This window comes from Pogoniulus pusillus, chromosome 17 (assembly GCF_015220805.1).
Source record: "Pogoniulus pusillus isolate bPogPus1 chromosome 17, bPogPus1.pri, whole genome shotgun sequence".
Taxonomy (NCBI): Eukaryota; Metazoa; Chordata; class Aves; order Piciformes; family Lybiidae; genus Pogoniulus; species Pogoniulus pusillus.
In genome coordinates this window covers 24,397,993-24,406,605 of record NC_087280.1, presented here as the reverse complement: position 1 = coordinate 24,406,605, position 8,613 = coordinate 24,397,993, and the positions used below count along the sequence as shown (strand labels likewise).

Genomic DNA, 8,613 nt, shown 5'->3' with positions numbered 1-8,613 from the left:
GGTCCCTCAGCCTCTCCTCACCAGGCAGTGCTCCAGTCCCCTCATCATCCTCACAGACCTCCCATGGGCCCTCTGCAGCAAATCCCTGTCCCTCTTCAAGTGGGGAGCCCAAAACTGAAGGCAGTGCTCAAGATGAGGTCTCAGCAGGGCAGAGCAGAGCCAGTTGTGTTGATGTATTCAGACAGGGTTGTGCAGGCAGAAGATGACAGTATCAGTGCTGGTGTTTGTGGCAGAGCTCTTCTCAGCTCTGCACTGCCTTACAGGAGGAAGACATTCTCATAGGGTTTAAGACCCTAGGGGAAGAAATGTGATGAGAAAGTTGGACCACTTTTGCCCAGGATGTGTGTCCTGGCAGTATTTTAATATCTTCTTCCATTCTGAACTCCTGCTGGCCTGTGGAGAGCAGCAAAGCAAAGGAAGGGGCTGGTTGGTGTGCAGCAGACCTGCTTCCAGCTGGGTCTGCAGGGCTCCTGGAGCTCGCTGCTCACACTGGGCTCAGCACTGCCATATGGCACAGCCTGCCGTGGGCAGCAGCAAAGCCCACACTGCAGCCAGTGTTTGTCACAGGGGGAGCCTGCACCCTGCATCTGATAGGTGTTGTAAAAGCATACTGTAAGTGCAGCTGTCTGCTTCCACCCCGCCAAACCCAGAGGGTGCTCTTAGTGGTGGCACAGACTCACTAGGGCTGGAAAAGACCTTTGAGCTCACCGAGTCCCACCTTAGCCCAGCCACCACCACCACTCAGCCCTGCCCTGCAGCACCACAGCTGCAGCTTCTTGAACACCTCCTGGGATGGGGACTCCACCACCTCCCCAGGCAGCCTGTCCCTCACCACTCTCTCACTGAAGAAGTTTTTCCGCATGTCCAACCTGACCCTCCCCTGACACAACTCAAACCTATTTCCTCTCACCCTGTTGCTGGTTACCTGGGAGAAGAGGCCAACTCCAGCCTCTTCTCAGGTAGCTGCAGAGAGCAATGAGGTCTCCCCTCAGCCTTCTCCAGACTACACAACCTCAGCTGCTCCTCATGATGCCCTCCAAACCCCTCCCAGCCTTGTTGCTCTTCTCTGGACACAGGCTCAGGTGTCCTGACTCAAGGTTTAACCATGGAGGTGTGTCTGGGGTCCTGGATGGTTCTGGTTCGTGTGACAGTGGTGGAGGCTGCAGGAGCCCTGCTGCAGCTCTCTTTGGGCACAGGCTTCGGAGGCTCTGTCAGCACAGCAGGACACAGTCAAGGGCTAATGCCCTCTTGAGCTGCATCCGAGCAGAGGGGATCCAAGGTGTTGGTTTTAAGGCTGAAGATGGATGTTCTGAGCTGTGCTTTTTCTGGCTGCCTTGTGTCACATAAATCAAATGGCTACCATGAAAGGGAACCTCTCATCCCAGACCTCTGTGCCTGGTGGCTTTGCTTTTCTGAGGCATTCTGTATGTAAGAGGAGTTTGTTGTTATTATTGCTGTTGGCTCAGGCAGGTACAAGTTCAGCTGCAGCACTTTCTGGCCCTTTGGGCTAGCTTTTGATCTGCCTGAGCTTTGATTTACTCCCTAGAGTAAGGGCTAGCCTGACTCCTATCCATTCTACTACAGGTGACAGCAGGTGAACAACTGTGTGCCAAAAGGCCAGCGTGTGATGGAGAGACCTCAGAGCCAGCACAGCAGCTGCACAGGAGCGAGAGGGGCTGGGATTTTGTCAGGTGTTTTGTTGTGGGGGAAAAGTGAAGAGCGAGAGTCTGGATGCAAAGCACAGGCCCTTGGCCAGCACAGCTGCAGGTAAGCACCAACACTTGGCCCTGGGGCTCGCTGGAGCTGCTGGAACTCACTGGCGTGGTAAAAGCAGGTCTGCAGGGCTTGAGGCAATGGAGTCCCCAGCCCCCCTGCCTCCCAGATCCCATTGCCATGCACCCCAGAGTCACTCTCTCCTGCTCTCCCTCCGAAACAGCCAGTGGGGCTGGTGCTTCGTTGCCTGCCTGCCTCTCCCGGGTCAGGAGGCGGCTGCCGCGGGCTGGCCAGGCTGGGGAGCTGCCGGCGCCTGCCTGATGCGGGCAGCTCGCAGCATCCCGCTGGTGGGGGCGGCAGGACCACCTTTGTGCCGGCTGCCCTGGAGATACCCAGCCCAGAAGCGTGGCAGCTGCGCCCGGCAGCCCCAGCCGCGCTGCTGCGCCCTGGGGCTCGCCCCGTGCCGTGCCGCGGGGGCTCCCTGCCGGCTCGGGGTGCGCAGCAGCGCTGTGAGGCGCAGGGCCCGGGGGGCGCTCCGAGCTGTTCAGCTTTGCTGTGCACCTGGGGAGCAAGGCAGGCTGCCAAGGGGCGGGGGGGCTGTCTGGGGGCGCCCTTGTCTCTCTCCACACCGAGCTGTCAGAGCAGGCTGGGTAAGAACTGCTCCAGAGCAGGGTGCCCCCTCCCCGGGTGTCCGCGTCCCGTCCCGCGGCAGTGGCCGCCCCCGGCTGCGCTCCCGGCGAACCTGCGGCAGAGGCTCCGTGAGCAGCTCTGCCTGCCCTGCGCCGGCAGCGGCGAGGCCGACCGGGAGCAGCCTCAGCAGGGCCGGGTTCGCTGTGCCGCGGCGCCCCGGCAGGGGACGCTCTCGGAGCCCTGCGCAGGGTCTGACCCGTGGAGTGCTCATTAAAAACTGTCCCCGGGGAGGAACTTGTAAATTATTTACTGCAAGGGGCTTTAATTACACACTCTGAGAGAGGCCTCGGAGACCAATTAGCTAAGGTAGAAATGGCTTTGTTAAAGTCGTGGTCGCGGCTGAGCAAGTGGGAGGCTCGGCAGGGTTCCAGGGTAAGGCGAAGCCTGGGGAGCTGCCCTGAGCAGGGCTCAGGAGTCGCAGGGCTCGGACGCGGGACAGGTCTCCGGCAGCTGCGCTGTTCACAGACCCCCTGGGGAACACCAAAGTGCCTGTGCGCAGGAGGCGCAGCCAGTCCTTGGGGCTGCTGTTCCGTGGGGCTGGGAGCTCTGCGTGTCCTCATCTGACAGCGCCTGGGGTCCTGATGGCAGCCTGAGCAGCTGGCTCCTGGGGCTTCTGCACCGGCTCCAGGTGAAGTACACAGATAGGTAAAAGGCTTTCCTTTGCACACAAGGACCAGCTCCAGACCTGTATCATCTTGCATCAGCAGGCCCTTTGCAGCCAAGCCAGTTCTCATGACAGCACTCAACATCCAACCACCTTGGTATTGCTTTCTGCAGCTCCCTGCTCTGTGCCCACATCACACCCACGGTTTGTAGGCTTCCTCTCATCCATCCAGTTAGAGACTGGTTAGAAGCTGGTGAGAGGGGCCTGGAGCACAGCCCTGTGAGGAGAGGCTGAGGGAGCTGGGGGGGTGCAGCCTGCAGCAGAGGGCAGAGCTCATTGCTGCCTGCAGCTGCCTGCAGGGAGGCTGTAGCCAGGTGGGGTTGGGCTCTGCTGCCAGGCAGGCAGCAGCAGAACAAGGGGACACAGCCTGAAGCTGTGCCAGGGCAGGTCTAGGCTGGATGTTGTTAGGAAGTTGTTGTCAGAGAGAGTGATTGGAATGGGCTGCCCAGGGAGGTGGTGGAGTGGCTGTGGCTGGAGGTGTTGCAGCCAAGCCTGGCTGGGGCACTTAGTGCCATGGTCTGGTTGGTTGGGCAGGGCTGGGTGCTAGGTTGGGCTGGGTGAGTTTGGAGTTGAGTGTGAGAGTGGTGAGACTCCGGCACAGCTGCCCAGGGAGGCTGTGGCTGCCTCCTGCCTGGGGGTGCTGAAGGCCAGGATGGATGAGGCCTTGAGCAGCTGAGTGCAGCTGAAAGGTGTCCCTGGGCACGGTGGGGAGATTGTAGCAGCTGAGCTCTGAGGTCCCTTCCACCCTGAGCCGTTCTCTGATGCTCTGCACAGGCTGCCACACACCCTTTCATCTCAGCCTGAGGGTACCCTCGTCACATCCTAAACAATCCCTTCTCCAGCTTCAGGCAAACCAGCTGACAATCAGCAGATGAAAGCTGCTGTAGTCATGCATCAGGCAGATGAGATCTCTGATTTGATTTTGTTAGAGTGTAAATCTGCTGCTTAGTTCCCTACTCTCTCTGAAAACTACTGAATCAGAACAGTGCTTGTAGCAAATGCCAGCTTGTCTGTCACCAGAGTAAGACATTAAATGGCTTAGCAGCTCCAAGGGAAGACTTTGGAGATTGTTTGGCTATACAGTCAGGGGGCAAGGTGTGTTCACAGCTTTAGAGTTGTTTTGATCAGCAGATTGTGCTTTGTGGTTTAGTACAGCACATGCAGGAGCACCTGGGGAGGAGAGAGAAGCCATCCCTGCGTTCCTGCAGATGTGGCTTGCTGTGGGCAGGAGCTCAGAAGAGTGGAGTGGATCGATAGTGAAGAGCTGTTCCCCAAAGGGCAGAGCTGTGAAGTCTGAACATCCCCCGCAGCAGCACTGGCTTTTCACTGCTGGAGTGCTGAGTCCAGACCGACCTTCCTGGAAGGTACTGCAGGCTCCAGTAGGACTGAATGCTTCTCTGTAGCCTTTCCTCAGCCCCTTGCCCAACAGAATAAAGAGTTACTGATGAGGACATTCCACTGGAACGGCTAAAACGGGTGGCTGGGAAGGCTCAGCTACTGCTAAATAGTTTAGCTTCATCAAGTGGTTGTTATGAGACTGTTTTAATGGGGAGTGATTTTCAGGCCCCCCAGTACCCAAAGGGGCTGCAAGCAGGCTGCAGAGGGACTGTTCCCAAAGGCCTGCAGGGAAAGGACCAGGGGCAATGGTTTGAAATGAGAGCAGAGCAGATGGAGATTGGATGTGAGGAACAAGTTCTGCACCGGGAGGCTGCTGCAGCACTGCAACAGGTTGCCCAGGGAGGTAGACTGAAGCTCCATGCCTGGAGATATTCAAGGTCAGGCTTGATGAGTCTCTGAGCAACCTGATCTAGTTGTGGATGTCCCTGCTCAGTGCAGGGGGATTGGCCTGGATGAGCTTTGGAGGTCTCTTCCAACCCAACCCTTCTAGGATTCTATGATTGGTTGTGGACACGCCTGGAAAATGTAGTCCCAGCTGAAGTGTGCAAGGCCTTTGCTGCTGTTGCTGCCTTGCCCATCAGTGAGTCTCCCTGGTTAAACACTCTGCAAGGGCTCAGGAAGCAACTTCACAGCTCCTTAGCTGGGAGAGCCTTGCTTCCCTGGGACCTTGGCTGCCTGGACTGGTAGACTTCATCTGCTGTGATGCTCCTGGGCACTGGCATAGAACCATAGAATCAGGCAGGTTGGAAGAGAGCTCCAAGCTCAGCCAGCCCAACCTAGCACCCAGCCCTGCCCAACCAACCAGACCATGGCACTCAGTGCCCCAGCCAGGCTTGGCTGCAACACCTCCAGCCACAGCCACTCCACCACCTCCCTGGGCAGCCCATTCCAATGCCAATCACTCTCTCTGACAACAACTTCCTCCTAACATCCAGCCTAGACCTGCCCTGGCACAGCTTCAGGCTGTGTCCCCTTCTTCTGTTGCTGGCTGCCTGGCAGCAGAGCCCAACCCCACCTGGCTACAGCCTCCCTGCAGGCAGCTGCAGGCAGCAATGAGCTCTGCCCTGAGCCTCCTCTGCTGCAGGCTGCACACCCCCAGCTCCCTCAGCCTCTCCTCACAGGGCTGTGCTCCAGGCCCCTCCCCAGCCTTGCTGCCCTTCTCTCAACACCTTCCAGCACCTCAGCATCTCTCTTCAGTGGAGGAGCCCAGAACTGGACGCAGCACTGCCCAGCACCAGAGGCTCCTGTGTGAACTCTGCTGCTGCAATCAACTCAGAGGAGTGGGAAGGGCCCTGGAAATTAGCCATAAATCTGGTGCTAAGCAGGGGAGAGCAGCAGGGGCTGGCCTGGACATCATTAATAAGGATGCTGAGGAGGTGCAGGCAGCCTGGTGCTGTGCATGGTGGTACTCAGGTCTCCAGCACAGCAGAGTTGAGGTTTGATGTGCAAGGGAGAAATCAGTCAAAGCCTCTCTGCTGTGGTAAAAATGATGCAGGCAGCTGGTGGTAAAAGCTGCTGGTGGTGCTGAGGTGATTGCTTTGCTTTGTTTGCAAGGAAGAAGAGCCCTGCTCCATTTACCAGTGTAATGCCAACCCCTGCAGAACCCCCAGCTGGTGAGCAGTTGGGCTTGCATCACCTGCACCAACACTGCAGTCAGCTGTCAGGCTCCATAGGTGGGTGCTCTGGGCTCTGAGAGCACGGCAGGCCTCTGCCCGTGGGCAGCAGCAGCACAGGGCACAGCTCTGAAGGGGCAGGAGCAGGGTGGCCTAGTGCCAGGCTCTGGGGCAGGGCCGTGGGGCAGCAGCAGCAGCAGCCAGGCTGGTTTGGCACCACGGGACAGGTCGGGCTCAGCCTGGCTGTGTGCCTTATGGCTTTGTCCCCTCTTGCCCTGAGGGCTTCTCCAAGGCTGGCGCCGGCAGTGTCCTGCTCTGGCACTTGTGGGCTGCTGCGTGGTGTGGGGACAGAAGTCCTGAGGGGTACAGCTGGGGTCTTGCCCAGCTCCCAGAAATCAAATGCTGTCCTCCTGGGACAGGGAGGGGACTGCACCCTCTGGGCACTGCAGTGGGCAATGAGGAGCTGAAGTGGCTGGGGAGGAGGGGAGGGACCACATCTGCACTTGGGGCTGCCACAGGCTTGTCTTTATGTGCAGAGCCACGGGGGACACAAGGATCTGAGGGTCCTGGGGGGAGCAGAATGGGAATCAGGCTTCAAAGCAAACCTGTGGCTAAAATTAGAAGGCATGGGCCTGATCTGCTGTAGGCTGTGACAGGAGAAGTGGCTAATTACAAGCAATTTCCCCCCCACTTGATGGTTGTTGTGACATGCAGATCATTATCCTGTTGGGCTAAACATGCAGCAAATTGGTTAAATATTAAACTGTCAATGCCTTCCTCTGCTGTCTGCATCACTGCCCGAAGCAGGGGGGTTCTGTGTGGAAGAAGTGCTGGGGGGGCTCTGCCCCTGTCTGGTGCCCTGTGGCTCCCTAGCAGTTCAGTGGTGACCAGCAGCAGTGTCCAGCTGCCATGCTGGCATAGTGGGGTGGATGATGAGAAGCTCCTCTTGTTGCAGCAGGTGTTGCAGGCCTGGAAAGAGCCTTTGAGTCATAGAATCAGGCAGGTTGGAAGAGAGCTCCAAGCTCATCCAGTACAGCCTAGCACCCAGCCCTGGCCAGTCAACCAGACCATGGCACTAAGTGCCCCAGCCAGGCTTGGCTTGAATTCCTCCAGGGACAGCCACTCCACCACCTCCCTGGGCAGCCCATTCCCAGGTGAAATATCTCCTTTCCTTATGGGTCTGCAGGATCCAGGAGTTTGGCAAGGTGCCCTAACTGCCAGTTCACTCATTTTCAAACAGCTCTCTTCAGGTAGAGGAGGAGGCTGCTGCAGGCAGCCTCCCTTCCCATGGAGGGTCCTGAAAGGGTGGGCAACCTCTGTGCTCCTTCCCCATTTTCTCAGTCGTGGAACAAGCCTTGGTGCTCCAAAAGCAGCAGTGCCCTTCCCAGGGAGGAGGAATTTGTCTGCAGCTGAGCACCCTGCTCCTTTGCAAGGCCTCTGCAATGCTGGTGCTGCATTAAATGATCTCTGTTCATTTCTTCACCTTAAAGCCAGGCCAAGAGCAGGGTAAGCACACTACAACCCCAGCATGTCCAGCTCTGCCCTGTTGAATTCTCTTTCCCAGTCAGCTGTTGTGCCATGCAAAGGCTGCTGTGCACAACAGCCCCAGTACAAAACTGCTGCACAGGAGAGCAGTGCTGCTGGGGTGTTAATGACAGCCAAGGGGTTGCCAAAGCAGGGAGCCCAGGGCTCTAGGGTAGGAAACTCTTTGCTCAAGGAGAAGCCCCTAACAGCTCTGGCTTGGTGATTTCCTTCCTGTGTAACACTGAGAGCCCAGGAAGCCTGCTCCTGAATTCATGGGGCATAAGCCTACCTGCTGGAAAGTTTGACTAGGTTAGATTTAACACTGGGAGGTGTTTGAGGCCAGGCTGGATGAGGCTCTGGCCAGTGTGACCTAGGGTAGGGTGTCCCTGCCCGTGGCAGGGGGGGTTGGAACTAGATGATCTTTGTGGTCCCTTCCAACTCTGATTCTGTGAGGTTTGACAGGACTCTTAGCACTGCTCTGCCTTTCCCCAGGAGCTCAGCAAAATTCACCCACCGCTGAAGTTTCTCCCTGTCTGGAGCTGGGAAGTACAAGCAGGAAGCCGATTTTGTGCTGCTAATTGCTTTGGGAGCCATCACTTGTGTGTGCTGTAAGGGACCAGCACAGACACAGCTTCCAGCACCACTGGAGCCGTGGTTCAGAGCTGTGCTTGAGAGGGAGCCCTTTGGGGTGCGTCACACACCTGGGGCCCACAGCTCACTGCTCCTTAAGCAGACCTGCTCCTTGTTTGTGAAAGGCATGGACAGTGTCTGCAGGCTGCTGCTGGCTTCCACCCACAGCCCAGAAGGGCTGTGCTGGGCTCCTCGGGGCAAGAGAGGCAATTCTGCCCCTCTCGGGGACATCCTCCACTAGATCAGCTTGCCCAGAGCCCTCTTGAGCCTCACTTTGAATATCTCCAGGGCTGGAGCCCCAGACACCTCCCCAGGCAACCTGTTCCAGTGCTCCACTTCCCTCCTGGTGCAGAACTTGTTCCTAACATCCAATCTAGACAT

General features: G+C 57.7%; 1 long non-coding RNA gene across 1 annotated transcript; it reads left to right on the top strand.

Moving 5' to 3' along the window:
* The first annotated feature begins 1,257 nt into the window (after window positions 1–1,257).
* On the top strand, window positions 1,258–4,538 carry LOC135183195 (uncharacterized). The gene is made up of 3 exons (XR_010305451.1): window positions 1,258–1,424; window positions 1,585–1,767; window positions 4,218–4,538. It is a non-coding gene; the product is annotated as an uncharacterized LOC135183195 (long non-coding RNA).
* Window positions 4,539–8,613: the final 4,075 nt, after the last annotated feature.